This window comes from Sminthopsis crassicaudata, chromosome 3, assembly GCF_048593235.1.
Source record: "Sminthopsis crassicaudata isolate SCR6 chromosome 3, ASM4859323v1, whole genome shotgun sequence".
In the NCBI taxonomy this organism is placed as follows: domain Eukaryota; kingdom Metazoa; phylum Chordata; class Mammalia; order Dasyuromorphia; family Dasyuridae; genus Sminthopsis; species Sminthopsis crassicaudata.
Window position 1 is genome coordinate 465,195,702 of NC_133619.1, and position 14,856 is coordinate 465,210,557.

General features: G+C 35.6%; 1 long non-coding RNA gene across 2 annotated transcripts in view; it reads left to right on the forward strand.

Annotated features, from left to right (window-relative positions):
* The window catches only part of LOC141562981 (uncharacterized), a 51,848-nt gene that overhangs the window by 18,381 nt on the left and 18,611 nt on the right, over positions 1-14,856 (forward strand). The window contains exon 3 of one of the 2 annotated variants that reach the window (XR_012488293.1): positions 4,714-4,987. The exons of the other annotated variant lie outside the window; for it this stretch is intronic. This is a non-coding gene — a long non-coding RNA (uncharacterized LOC141562981). Of the gene's footprint in view, positions 1-4,713; positions 4,988-14,856 lie in introns of those variants that run through there. 2 annotated transcript variants of the gene reach the window in all.

Genomic DNA, 14,856 nt, shown 5'->3' on the forward strand with positions numbered 1-14,856 from the left:
ACTGATGCTGAGTGAAAGAGCAGAACCAGAAGATCACTATACACTTCAACAAGGATACTGTATGAGGATGTATTCTGATGGAAGTGGATATCTTCAACAAAGAGAAGATCTAATTCAGATCCACTTGATCAATGATGGACAGAATGAACTACACCCAGAGAAAGAACACTGGGAAATGAGTGTAAACTATTTGTATTTTTATATTTCTTCCCAGGTTATTTTTACTTTCTGAATTAAATTCTTCCTGTGCAACAAAAAAAATCGGTTCTGCACATATATATTGTGTCTAGGATATATTATAACACATTTAACATGTATGGGAATACCTGCCATCTAGAGAAGGGGATGGAGGGAAGGAGGGGAAAATTCGGAACAGAAGGGAGTGTAAGGGAATAATGTAAAAAATTACCCATGCATATGTATTGTCAAAAAAATGTTATAATTATAAAATTAATAAAAAACAATAATTGCCCAACAAGAATTACCTTGAGGAGTCCTTGACCAGGCAGTTTTGGTGCTTTGTCTACTTTAAGTATATTTAGCTTCAGATAATAAATAAATGAACAAAATGTATTAGGCCAGTCACTAGGTAGTAACTATTAAAAAGACATTCACACAGAACTTTTCATCATAATCATGTTATAAAGTAATATAACTATGATCTGAAGCTCAGGTCATGTCAGTTGAGAATTGATGCAGAATACATCATGCTGACACTGAAAAGCCCAAGAGGGACCTTTTTGATAATAACAATCAATTTATTACTTAGGCTAGGAAATAAGTTGATGGTCTGTAGTCTCTCTTTGTAGCCAAAAACAATATTATGGAGATCATGGAATGGAAAAGTACATGCCCCTGACAGGGAAGATCAACCTAAATTGGTGAACAATTAGTAATTTGGTAGACCAGGAGATGGGTTTAAAGCCTTTGGCTCCTCAGACTGAGAGTTTGACTTGATCTAGAGACTCAGTTGCCTCCAGCGGTCAGGACAAAGATAGCCATCTCCACCCAGATCACTCAAGTTAAAAACTATGGGAAACATTTCAAGGGCCAAAGCCTAAGTGGGATTCACCTAGATTAGATAAGATTCTATTTACACTTTAATCCGAAGTAAATTTGCCTAGTTTGAGGTGGGGAGGGAGGAGGGAGGAAGAGTCTCTCTCTACATGGAGGAGAATGTGCCCTAAAGATTGTCAATCTCATCATCAACCTTGTCCTTCAGAGGCTGACTGGCCCACAAGGATTGGTCCCTAAGTGAGGAAATAGAAAAGGAAAAACCTCAATCATAATTTAAAAATTGGTTACAATAGAAAATAATAATTTCTCTCAATACAAAATCCCAGGCTGGGTGAGGTTCAATTACTCCTTACAGCCCTCTTGGGTCAGTATTACCCACAACTCACCTTCTGGGTTAAACAATGTCTAGCCACATGAAGTTAGTTTCAAACAATATTAATAAATAATTAACTATAGTCACACTGCTAGTAAGTGTCTGAGGATGAATTTGAACTCAGATTCCAGAGGGCCAGTACTTTATCCAGTGCCCCAACTCATTGCCCTGAAATGGAATCAAACCCAGGTCTTTTGATTCTAAGTTCCACATATTTTCTACTATATAATACTGCTTCTCTTTATTTAATGATCATGTTGAGGCTTATTTTAGCCTCACTTTCTCTTTCTGCATAGATTCATCGCAAGAACTATTAATCAGTTTTAAAAAGTCATATGAGTTTCCTTAAATTTATCTCAGTCTGGACTTTCATATCCGACTACTTGCATTTCGTTGTTAGTTGCATTTTAAAGTTTGATTTAAAAACAGCAACCTTACTCTGTGATCTTCTGGTAAATGGAGATTTTGAAACTTTAAAAACAAAAACAAAAAACCTCCCATAATATTTAATATTCCCCAAATATTCAGTCTTTCCATTTTTTTTTTTTTTTTTTTTTTGAATCCTGTCTATTGGCCTTGTTTCTTTTCTCCTTGTCCATCTCTTTCAGGATCTAGATCACTTAGACCAGTTTAACAATCTAGAATATAATCTATGTAGTTTATATGACAGCAATTTAGTTGCTAAGAAGAAAGCCAGATATGAGATTTCTAGTTCCACAAAACTACTTTTAGTCTTGCTAGGTAAAACTCCCAGGAAGATTTTCAGAACTTGAAAGGAATCAAAAGCTTTTCAAAGCTACAAAACCAAAGGAGAGTCAGCAGAAGCAGGGAGAAAAACGTCATTTATAAAAAGATAGACATTGTTTAAGGCCTTCTGGGGCTGATTATCTATGAGTGCTGATTCATAAAGAATGGTGATGATAGCCACAGAGACTATGAGTTAAAAGAACTGAGACCCCTCCTCTCAGGATAAGACTGCATAGCAGCTTTAATTCAAAAGAGGGTTCCTTTGATTCCTCAACAGCTTATGGAGAGATTTCTCTTATATTTAAATGGCTGTGGAAAGTTCCATTTGATTGGGTGAATAAGACCTCTATGAAAAGACCCCAACTCCATGATAGGTAGGTGGGCCATAGGGAGCATGCTTTTGTTGAATTAAGGTGGAATTTCAGTGGGCCTTTGTTGCAGTAGGTTCTAGTAGAATTCCCACTGCTATTTCCTGAAGCAAATAGGATTGACAGGATTATCTTGTCCACTTTTGTGGTCCCAAAGTGGGCAGTGGATCAATTTTTAATTCCTAGTAGAATTTCTTACATGGACAAAATTATTATAACCCTCAGTTATTGTATTCAACCAGAAGGCCAATTTATAGATGTCAACTGCCTAGATTATTTTTGTCCTATAAAAGAACCTACTGGTACCCCACTTCTTGCTAACTCCTTTTAGGAACTTAGCCTGCTACTAAACATTACAATGGTTAGCTCTCTACGTACTTTGGCTGCATTATGGTGTCTTTCTCCTTCCTATAGCCAGTTCATCAGGAACTGAGCATCTTATGTCATGCCTAATTCATTAGGAACTTACGTTGCCTTATGTCATCAGGTCATTACTTTCATCTTTCCTTTGTTGCTGGCTAGTTAATTAGGAGGTTTGCCTATCTTATGGCTTAGCTAGTTCATTAGGAACTTGCCCACCCTAATTATGGCATCTTCCCTCTTGTTGATGGCGAATTCTGCTAAGGAATTTAGCCTGAATCTTTCCTCTTGTTAATTGCTAAACTCCCTTTTGGAACTTAATCCACTGTCAATAGCATAATAAAATCTTTGCCTCTTGCTTTGGAGATAGTATAAGGTTTTTAAGACACTTCAATATACTAGCCTGAAATCTCAATACATTTTGGGAGTTCAGCCTCCCATACCCCGTTACATGTAACTTACTCATCTGTTAAAGTGAGCATCCTAAAGTACAGATCTGACTACATTATTCCCCTATTCAATAAATTTTGTGACACCTTATCACCTCCAGATTCAAATACAAAATATTCTCTTTGGCATTCAAAGTTCTTCATAACCTGCCCCACCCCACCTTGCCAGGCTTTTTATATCTACATCCTCCAGTATCCTCTCCCCTCTCCCCATTCAACAATCCAATGACACTGGCTTTCTTCCTCCTTCTCCTGAATTAGAATATTTTTCTCTGTCTACTATATGTCCTCTTTACCTCTTAGCTTCCTTTAAGCCCTACCTAAAATCCTATCTTTTACAGAAAGCTTTTTTTGAACTCCTTCCAGTGTTTTTCCTCTGATTATCCTCAACTTATCCTGCATGTTATCTCCCCTATTTGATTGTGATCTCCTTGAGAACAGGAACTTTGCACCCTCAGCATCTAACATAATAATGCATTTAATTTAAAGTATGGAGTTCTCATATTCAAAGTGTATTTTGATGCTAAACCTCTATCAATTCCCCAAGAAAGGATATTTGTCTCAGGCTATGATGTCCTGACTGTATCTCCAGTGATAGTGACCACTTTCACATCAGCAATTACCCAGAAATAGGTAAAATAGCAGTGTATCAAATGGGCATATATCCTATGTGATCGATAAGAAAGAGGAGGTTGTGGAATAATAGGATGGTCACCTCAAATAATTCTTAAAGATACAGGACTCTAAGTAAAACTTGAAAGGCTGGGTAGACAGCCTCTTCACTCTTAGTGAAAGAAAGAGGCTGTCACCACTCACTAATCTCCTTACAAATCTACTAACAGGAGGTGGAGGAGGGGAAAGAACTCATAAACCCACACTGAAACTCAGTCAGGAGGACAGCTGTTCTTCGCTGAATAAATACACATCCAGATGCCTCTTTCTTTTTCCCTTCAAAACCACAGAAGCAAGTTGTGGACTTTGTTTACATCAGGTTCCATAAATATTGGGGCTACTGACCTCAATCCTTTGAATCCTCCAGGTCAAAAAAAAAAGTCAGTCTTACAGGGAAAGCATCCACATTATTTTCTTTACCCAGAGTTGTGATTTTTTCCCCTTAAAGATTTTATCTGCAACTGGGGCAACCCACAGGAACTAGTACATCAGATCCTTTACTGATTGTAGGATGTGGAGCAAGAAATATGGTAGAAAGCTAGAGAGAGTGATAGGTGGTTTCCTATGGAAAGGATAGGCTGGGGACAGGCAAAAATCTGTGGATAATGAAAGGAGAGGAAAAAGATAAACAAATTGGTAGAATTAAAAGCCACCAGACCTCAAATATGAGTCAGATAAATAGTAACGGAAAATAGAGCAACAAGCCCTGTACATGCATGTTTTTCAGCTTGCGCTTTCCTACACAGCCTGGACCTGACCTGAGGAAGAGATAGAAACACTATCAACTTACCTCCTCTTTCTCCTGAGGGTTCTCTTGATTTACCTGATTTGTAACCTGTACCACTGGCTCATCACTTGTGACCACATCATCATATTACCATGGCTGGCATTAAGGATCACAATACTCCTGGTGGCCACCCTGGCCTGGATCTTCCAGGAGGCTCTACATAAAACCAAAATATACTAATGAGACTGATCAGTTAGTCGCCTCATCCAGGAAACTTGCAGCATTCTTTGGCCTCAGAAACACTCAATGGACATGTCTAAAGTTTTTTTTGTTGTTGTTGAATTTTACCTAGGGGGCCCACCCCCCCAAAAAAGAGAATTTAACATGCAGGTTATGACATCCAAGTAGGGAGTATTCTGATGGTTATCAGACAAACCAACTCTTTTAGAATGAAGAAAGGCATTTTAGACATCATTAGTAAATACTTCGATGGTAGTGAATATGTCTTTTGTAAATTCTGCTTTTCAAATAGCTTCTTTGCTGTACTAAGCAATGTTACTAGTCAGTGTGGATCCTTCTGCTACTCATGCCTTCCCCTCAAATTTAGGGACATTCAGAATTTTGGCTATGCAACCAAGTTCTTCCAACTTTATAACTGTGAAAGTCTTAGAATTTGTCAAAGGGAAGAACATTGCCTTAACCACCTGGGAATGCCCCACCTAGAACATTAGTTTTAATGCAAGTTCTCTATCTTTGCAAGTGAATAAAGGACCTATGATTCTCTGTAATGTCATCGTCTCATCCACACCAGTTCCTAATAAGGATTGTATCCTTAGGTGCAAGGTTCCCATGAATCCTTGGTATATTGGCTGACTCAAGATCTGTCAATACAGCCTAGTGGAGTGTTTCAGAAATCAGGTTCCACAGATTTGTCAGGGTCTTCCTTACCCTAGTTAGAAAAAAACAGAGTAGAAGCATGATCCTTAACTTATCAGCCAATTTATAAACCCAACCACTTAAAGCCAAAGGAACAGATAAAGCCATCCGTGCATTAGAGAGAAAACCTCATTCCGTGGCACCAATGATTTTTGATGAAAATATTACCTTAGATAATTTGCTAGCTAGTCAAAGGGGTGTCTTCACCCAACACGTCTGTTGCTTTGAAAAGAATACCAATGGGGAAGTAAACAGTCTCCAAAGATTAGAGAACAAGCCACCTGGGTCTCTAAGATCCAACAGGTAGAGCCATGGGATTTCTCCTGATCTGAGCTATTCTTTTGGGAAGGATATCTCAGAGGCTTTCTATAATTAATTATCCTAATCCTCAACTTAATTATCACAGTATTAAGGTTGGTCCAGTATGGCCTGAGCTGTATTCAACAGATTCTACCTAAGTCATTTAGTATCTGGTTAAATTGAATCTCCTATTCAGTTTATGGGCCAGGAGGGTGGAACCATGGGATGGACTGAATAAATAAAGGAGGCTGTGGTCCTATTCTCTTAAAAACTATCCCCTATTACAAACTCTGGTATGTTTAAAGTTTAAACCATCCTCAGTTGTAGTTAGAACTGGATGTTGAAACTTTCCAGCAAGCTTGCTGACTTGGCATAATTGTAATTCCATCAAACCTCATCATGGATAGATTTTCAGTCTACCTGGTTAATTTTGAGAAATCTCTCTTTTGCCATTGGTCCTTGGCTTTTTGACGCTATTGCCTTTCCAATGACATGATAGTTGCCATGGTAGATCCTTGATATAAGGATTTTTTTTTATCTAAAAAAACTCTGTGTATCTCATGACTGGGGAAGCTCTGTGCCTTTGACCAAAGAATACCTCCCACTTTTCATCCAGGTCCCCCCTACAAAGTGCTACCCCATGGAATTATGGGGACAAAGGAGGCTTGAATGCCTTGCTGTATATTCCTGTGATGCATTTGGCTTGGAGTTTAGGTATCAATAAAACATTCTAACCTATTCCTATGTGGTTTTCATGTGAACTCTGCCCTATGACAGAAGATAATTTGGATATTTCTTTTCTTACATATATCCAATATTATTTGACTTTGTTTCGCTTAAATTCTAGAAGTCTTTGGCAGAATTCAAGTAAAAGTAGAAGCAACCTTGGGGTGGAATAAATTGAGAAAATTCCCCCAGGGTCCATCATTCCATAAGTAGAAAATACCTGGTCAATGAACAATAACTAAAGAAAACGGACTTAGAATGAGAAAAAACTGATTCAGCAGCTACTAAAAAAAAAAAAAAAGACCTGAGATTCACATACATATGTAACCACACAGGGCAAAAAATAGGATGGTCACAATGCCCTTTGAGATTTGAAGCTCTTCCTGATTTGGGAAGAAAGAAAACTAATGTGAGATTAGCCTTTAAATGTGGCTATGGAGAATGAAAAATTACATCTGGAAATGGACTGTGGAAGATGCAAAGACAAAGGAAGAGAGAAGGGTGGAGAGGTGGTGGTCATTTGATGGAAACAGTTTGTGTGATTATGGGGGGGAGGGTTTTGTAATTGGGGAGCCACCTGACAGTGGCTGCTGGAGATCCAACCCAGACCCTGAAGAATGGATCTCCTCTTGTGAGAGGATGATACAAGGAGACTGAGGCAGTTGCTGTTCTCTGACCTCTCTGACTGAGAGGCCATTGCATTCTTTGACCTCTCTCCTCTTCCCTCTGCCTCCAATTTATCTAATTTCTAGTCTGCAACACCTGCATCAGCAAAGGCTGCCTTGCAACTCATTCAGATTATATGATCCTCAGCTGTGAAGGCTCTTGGAGAATTGACCTGTCCCTTAACAGGGGAGTATTGTCAGGCATTCAGTGTGATTTGAGACTGTGGAAGAACATTGACAGGTACGAGAGAGAGAGACAGAGAGACAGACAGAGACAGAAAGAAACAGAGAGAGAAAACAAGGCTGAGAGTTAAAAACTCCTGCCCATTAATAGAGTATCCTGCCTGCTCTCTAACTAGAGTTCAAAATACCAGCCATTTCAAAATTGCTACAAACCAGGCCTTATTGAAAAATCCAGGTTACAATAAAATATTAATAGTGATAACTTACTGTTGCTTTATGGCTTTCACAATACTTTATATACATATACACATATATGTGTGTGTGTGTATATATATATATATATATACACACACACACAGTTGAACCTCACAACAACATGTAAGGTGTCATAAAGTACAACAGGTCTTAATTATTTTCATTTTGTACTGCCTTAATCCACTGTTTATCCTCATTTTATACTGAAATTGAAGTTAGAAAAATAAAGGGATTTGCCTAAAGGTCAAACAACTAGTGTCAGAGGGAGCATTTTAACCCAGTTTACTGATACCAAGTTCTCAGCATTATTCACTACACCCTGCTAACCTGGGCTGAATGAGTGGCAACAAATTCCAGAGTCTTTATACTGATTGTATTCCGTTCGATTTTAGGGCTTTCAGCCTCTTTGCTTCCCCCAAAAATATTATCACCAAGGCAAATACTGAGCTGGTCCTTTCCCTTTAGACACAAAAGCTGCTCCATCTTAGACATTCAGCTTAACCTAAATGTTTTCCAGACTCTATTTGATCATTTAAACCTCATTTCTCACATATGAAAATGAGCTGGGGAAGAGAGCAGGGAAATAGATTCATATGTTTTACCTGGTGGACTGATGACCCTAAGGCCTGGAGATTAGTATGGCTTAAGTAAAAAAATTTAATAACCTATATTAAGTCTTCAACTAAAACCACTCAGTAGTCTTCTTGCATCAGGAAAAAAATTTTTTTTTTCCTAAGCTTTCTCTCCAAATCAGAAATGAACAAGACTAAAAGCATTTCAATTCTGGGGAACAGAATTTAATTAGCCAGTCTCTTGTTCTATAGAAATGTCCTACTTTCCATCCTAAAGGTGTTCTCTTATGTATCTCACACATAGAAAGATTGAGGGATCAAATTTTTACCTGTATCTTGGAAGCCACTTCATGAAAGAATATCTTCATGTTTTTCCCAGTCTTAGTGTTTATCTTTTAAGAGTACTCTAAATAGAAACAAGGATGTCTTAGATAATTGAACAGATGGCTTCAAGGTCAGGGACTCTGTCTTTCCTGTGATATCCAAATCCTATGTTCAGAATTTAATAAGCTGGATATTTCCTCTAAATGAAAGAGAATAGTAATGATCAATTTTCAGTGGGGAAGAGCTTTTGTTCCCAGTTCCAATCTCTCAAGCATTAAAGGACTCCTTATTTATGCAGTCACAGGTCCATAGATTTAAGAGGAAGGATTAAGTAAAAAAGGTCCAAAAACATAACCATCAGAATTTCTTCAGAATATGCTTTGTTGGTGTTCTCTGGCTTCCCTTATCCAAGGTTTATCGCATATTATTGAAAACTGTTCAGTAAGGATCTTTTCTCTGGTGTCACATAAACTTTGAGGAAATTGGAAATAGGCGTCCATAAGCCAATGAAAGAGAAAAGAAAGAACAATTCTCTTTCCTTTATACTCAAGATAGGCACATTCAACATTGTCCTTTCAGATAGAAATGGGAATTAGGTAAAGAAAATATAGTTGGAAAATAAATAACACATATGGACTGAATATGGTAAATGGGGATTTCTGTCATTGAGTAGAACATAAATGGCAAATTCTGATGGTCTGGCAATAAGTATTTTTCAGGTGAGGTGGGATATGATCAGATCTAAAACACATCTAATAACGTATGACAGAGAAATTCAATTAACTTCTCTTTTTTTATTTTATAATTATACATTTTTTTACATTATATATGCATGAGTAATTTTTTTATAACATTATTCCTTGTATTCATTTTTCCAAATTTTCCCCTTCCTCCCTCTACTCCCTCCCCTCGATGACAGGCAATCCCATACATTTTACATGTGTTACAGTATAACCTAGATACAATACATGTGTGTAAATCCCATTTTCTTGTTGCACATTAAGTATTAGATTCTGAAGGTATAAGTAACCTGGGTAGATAGACAGTAGTGCTAACAATTTACATTCACTTCCCAGTGTTCCTTCTCTGGGTATAGTTGTTTCTGTCCATCATTGATCAACTGGAAGTGAGTTGGATCTACTTTATGTTGAACATTTCCACTTCCATCAGAATACGTCCTCATACAGTATTGTTGTTGAAGTGTATAATGATCTTCTGATCCTGCTCATTTCACTCAGCATCAGTTGATGTAAGTCTCTCCAGGCCTCTCTGTATTCCTCCTGTTGGTCATTTCTTACAGAGCAATAATATTCCATAACCTTCATATACCATAATTTACCCAACCATTCTCCAATTGATGGACATCCATTCATCTTCCAGTTTCTAGCTACAACAAAAAGAGCTGCCACAAACATTTTGGCACATACAGGTCCCTTTCCCCTCCTCAGTATTTCCTTGGGATATAAGCCCAGCAGTAGCACTGCTGGATCAAAGGGTATGCACAGTTTGATAACTTTTTGGGCTTAATTCCAGATTGCTCTCCAGAATGGTTGGATTCTTTCACAACTCCACCAACAATGCATCAGTGTCCCAGTTTTCCCACATCCCCTCCAACATTCATCATTATTTGTTCCTGTCATCTTAGCCAATCTGACAGCTGTGTAGTGGTATCTCAGAGTTGTCTTAATTTGCATTTCTCTGATCAGTAGTGATTTGGAACACTTTCATGTGAGTGGATATAATTTCAATTTCATCATCTGAGAATTGTCTGTTCATATCCTTTGACCATTTATCAATTGGAGAATGCGTTGATTTCTTATAAATTAGGGTCAGTTTTCTATATATTTTGGAAATGAGGCCTTTATCAGAACCTTTAACTGTAAAAATATTTTCTCAATTTGTTACTTCCCTTCTAATCTTGTTTGCATTCAATTAACTTCTCAGTTCTCTCTCTGCAAGATCCCTTTATACTATTAAAAATTATAATCTTAAATACCCTTAAATTTATACTCTAAAAATTTGTACTCTTAAAAATTATTAAGCTTTTTTATGTGAATTCTACTATTACAGTATAGAAAAATAAAGCATAAAAATCATATTTACTTTAAAATAACATTTTATGAAAAATAGCTATTTTACAAAACAAAACAAAAAATCTAATGAAAAGAATAGCATTGTTTTATCTATTTTTACAAATCTCCTAATTGACTAGCTTAATAGAAGACAGATGGATTCTCATCTATTTTTGCTTTCTATGGGCCGTATGCTTTTTTTGGTTAAAGTGTAAGAAGAAAATATGGTTTCACACAGATATGAAGTTGGAAAAGGAAGGAGTATTTTAATAGACAAATAATGTCTTGGATGATTATGGAAATCACTTTGACTTCTGGGTTTCCCATGGTTTCAGGGACTCCTAGGGGTTTTTAGACCATAGCTTGAGAACCATTACTATCGGTAAATCTCTACCTACATTGGAAGAGGGTGTTTTGAAAAACTGGAACTTCCACATACAAAAGGAAATCATAGGTCCTGCCTCCATCCCTATGCCTATGCTTACCCTAATCCCTATTCCTACAGAACTCTCTATTCCTTTCATTAATGTACATCAGTTACTTATATACTTAGACTGCTGGGACACTAAGTATCTGAGAGGTCCAGGGTTAAGAAACTTGTTAGTGACAAAGGTCAAACTTGAGCTCAATAAGGAAAACTGACTCCTGGATTGAAGCTCTGTTCATAATGCAACAGTGACTCTCCATACATTAAGGTTGTGATATTTAAAAACTTCATGCCATTTCTCTAGGTCATCATTAAATCAAATACTGACCAAACTAAGTCAAATGCAATTAGACAATGTGTTAGACACCATTCAGAAGTATCCATATTCTTCTTTTTTTTTTTTTTAAATAGCTTTTTATTGACAAAACATATGCATGGGTAATTTTTCAACATTGACTCTTGCAAAAATTTCTGTTCTAACTTTTCCCCTCCTTCCCTCCATTCCCTCTCTTAGATGTCAGGCAGTCCCATACATGTTAAATATGTTAAAGTATATGTTAAATACAATATATGTATACATATTTATACAGTTGTTTTTCTACACAAGAAAAATCAGATTTAGAAAGAAAAGTACCCATATTCTTAAGGTTTTTAATAATACCTGGGAAGAAAAAAAAAAAAACAACCTTACTACTTTTGACCAAGGATAATGTATCAAAAACTGAAATCTTTGTGTTGGGCCTACTAATCAAGCATGTACTTGTAAGAGCAGTTGTCTATAAACACCTCAAACTCAAAGTTTCATCCTTTTCTTAAACAAGTAATTGTGAATGCTGCTGAATTTAACAAAATTGTAAAGCTTTGTAGTAAGGCAAAATACAATTGCAGTTCCAGAAACAGTCATAGTAAGTACTAAGGTTAATTAGCTAGAGACTCCTAAATAATGATTTCTTTATTCTTTTTTTTTTTTTATTGAATATATGAAAACTTGCATTGCAGTTAAGATATATATATTTATTGGATCTCTAAATTAAACACACAGTAAAAACATAAGAAAAGAATAAGGATATTTTTATAATATTAAAGAGATGGTAAATAGATAATTAAATCTATTCTAAGCTTATAAAGGATTTTTATCTGTATGCTTGCTTGCATTAAATTTGAGAGAAATAAGGGGCAGCTAGGTGGCACAGTGGATAGAGCGCCAGCCTTGAATTCAGGAGGACCTGAGTTCAAATCTGGTCTCAGACACTTCCTAGCTGTGTGACCTTGGGCAAGTCACTTAACCCCAGCCTCAGGTTAAAAAAAATTGAGAGAAATAGACATACAGATAGAGAAACAAAGGGAGAGAAAGGAGTAAAAAACACTTAACCAAATTTGAGAAAAGAAAATCCAATATTTCATAATAAAAAGGCTAATTTAATTTTAAGGTTCTAAAAAATACTTCTGGAAACAAAGCAACTCATTTTTAAGTGAAAAATTAGAGTTTTACACTAGCAAATCAAGTTCTGCAAACATTAAGTACAAAGTGAAGAAAATGGTATGTTGTATTCTGAGAATACAAAGATGAAATCCAACACAATTATTATTCAGAAGTTTACAGGGGAGATAACCAAGGTACATATGTCTGTATCTATGAATTAAACAATAAGGAAGAAGAAAGCATTTATTAAGAACTTACTACATACCAAGCACTATACAAAGTACTTTATAGTACTTTGTGCTGGGAGGTGGATGCTTTTATCTGTATTTTACATTTGAAGAAATAACTTGACAGGATTAACTCATCTTCTTAATGAATCTAGACTTATTGCTTTGTTTACTGTACCATTAAGTTGCCTGCAATGAATGCTAAAATAAGGTTTATACACCCGGCATTGAAATATTGAAGAGAATGATAAATTCCATCTAGGAAATGGAGAGAGGCAGAAATTATGAACAAATTGTTATCTGACTCCTTGAAAGAATGGAAGGATTTCATCCAATAGAAAGCAGGGGAAGGGTTTCAACAAAAGAAGCAGGATGGCTGATTTTAAATCTCACCTCTAGCTTAGTGTAACACTAACCAAATCACAAACTCTCTAAGCCTCAGCTTCCTCCCAGAAAAATAAGCAGAACACCAATGACCCTTCCATCTCTAAATCTTTTGACATTATAATTTCAAAGTATACTATTTATCTGTAATTGTCAAAACTAACTAGTGCTGAATTTTTAAAAAATAGATTAAAAGAACAACATGTAACATCATGATCTAGAAAGAAATGAAAATTATGGGCTACTGTTTAAGAAAGCCAAGATCATAAAACACTGAGGAAGGAATTCAATGTTCAACAATTACTCTTAGTGAAATTGAGAGCAGTTTGGTGAAAAAATGACAGTAAACTTACTATTAACTCCAAATGCTATAATTTATTACAAACGGATCAATGATAGAAAAAAAATTAAATATAAAATTAAGATTAAATATATCTCTCATACCTGTGAAGTGAAAAATGCTTAACTATTCATCATTTAGAAAATATTATGAGATAAAATAAATTTGATTATATACAAATAAAAACTTTTCCTCACAATGAAAAGCAATCAATACAGAGTAAAAAGGAATGAAAAAAAAAAAAAACAATAAAATACAAATAAAAATTTTGCGTAAAATCCATCAAAATCTGACATCTAAAATCTACAAGGGTCTGATAAATGTACAAGTGTAAGAGCCATTCTCCAGGCTATAAATGGTCAAAGGATATGAAGAGACAGTTCTTAAAAGAATATACATAAATGATAAATAACCTTACAAAAAAGTCTTCAAACTCTATTAGTCAGAGAAATTTCTTTAAAATAACTGTGTTGAACCAGGAGATCATTATACATGGGAACAACAAGATAATACAATGATCAATTCTGATTGACATGGCTCTCTTCAACAATGAGATGATTCAAACCAGTTCCAATTGTTCAGTGATGAAGAAAGCCATCTACACCCAGAGAGAAGATTGTGGGAGCTGAGTATGGACAACAACATAGCATTTTCACTCTTTTTTGTTATTTTTTGCTTGCATTTTGTTTTGTTTCATTTTTTCTCTTGTGTGGCACAATAATTGTATAAATATATATGCATATAATAAAAAATATGCCTTTTTTGTAGATTTTGTAGATCCACATAATTAAAATAAAGGGCTGAAGTAAAATCAATTTCAGATTAGCTCAAAAATGAAGAAGTAGCAACCACTAATTCAAAATAGCAAAAAACAAAAACAAAACAAAAAAATCTAAAAATGAAAAGAAAAAATAAATGGAACTGAGAGAACAATTTATAGACTACAACAATATTGTCAAGAAAAACTATTTTGAAAGTTGTTCAATGAAGTAAGTCATGAAATTACAAAGGAATGGTGATGGAGCAGGCTATCCATCTCTTGCTTTAATGTGAAGTACTAAATAACCTGAGTATACCATGGGAATCTCTTAGTATTATTTAAAATTCCCTTAATTGACCTTAAAATTAAGGTCAAGATTCAGGACATGGTTTATGTGAATCTTATCTTTTGTGACTTCATCTGTATTGTTGACAATAAAATAAGTCTGAATATTGTTAATAAATAAATAAATATGCATATATTAGATTTAACATATATTTCTACCATGTTTAGCATATATTGGACTACTTACCATCTAGGGGAGGGCAT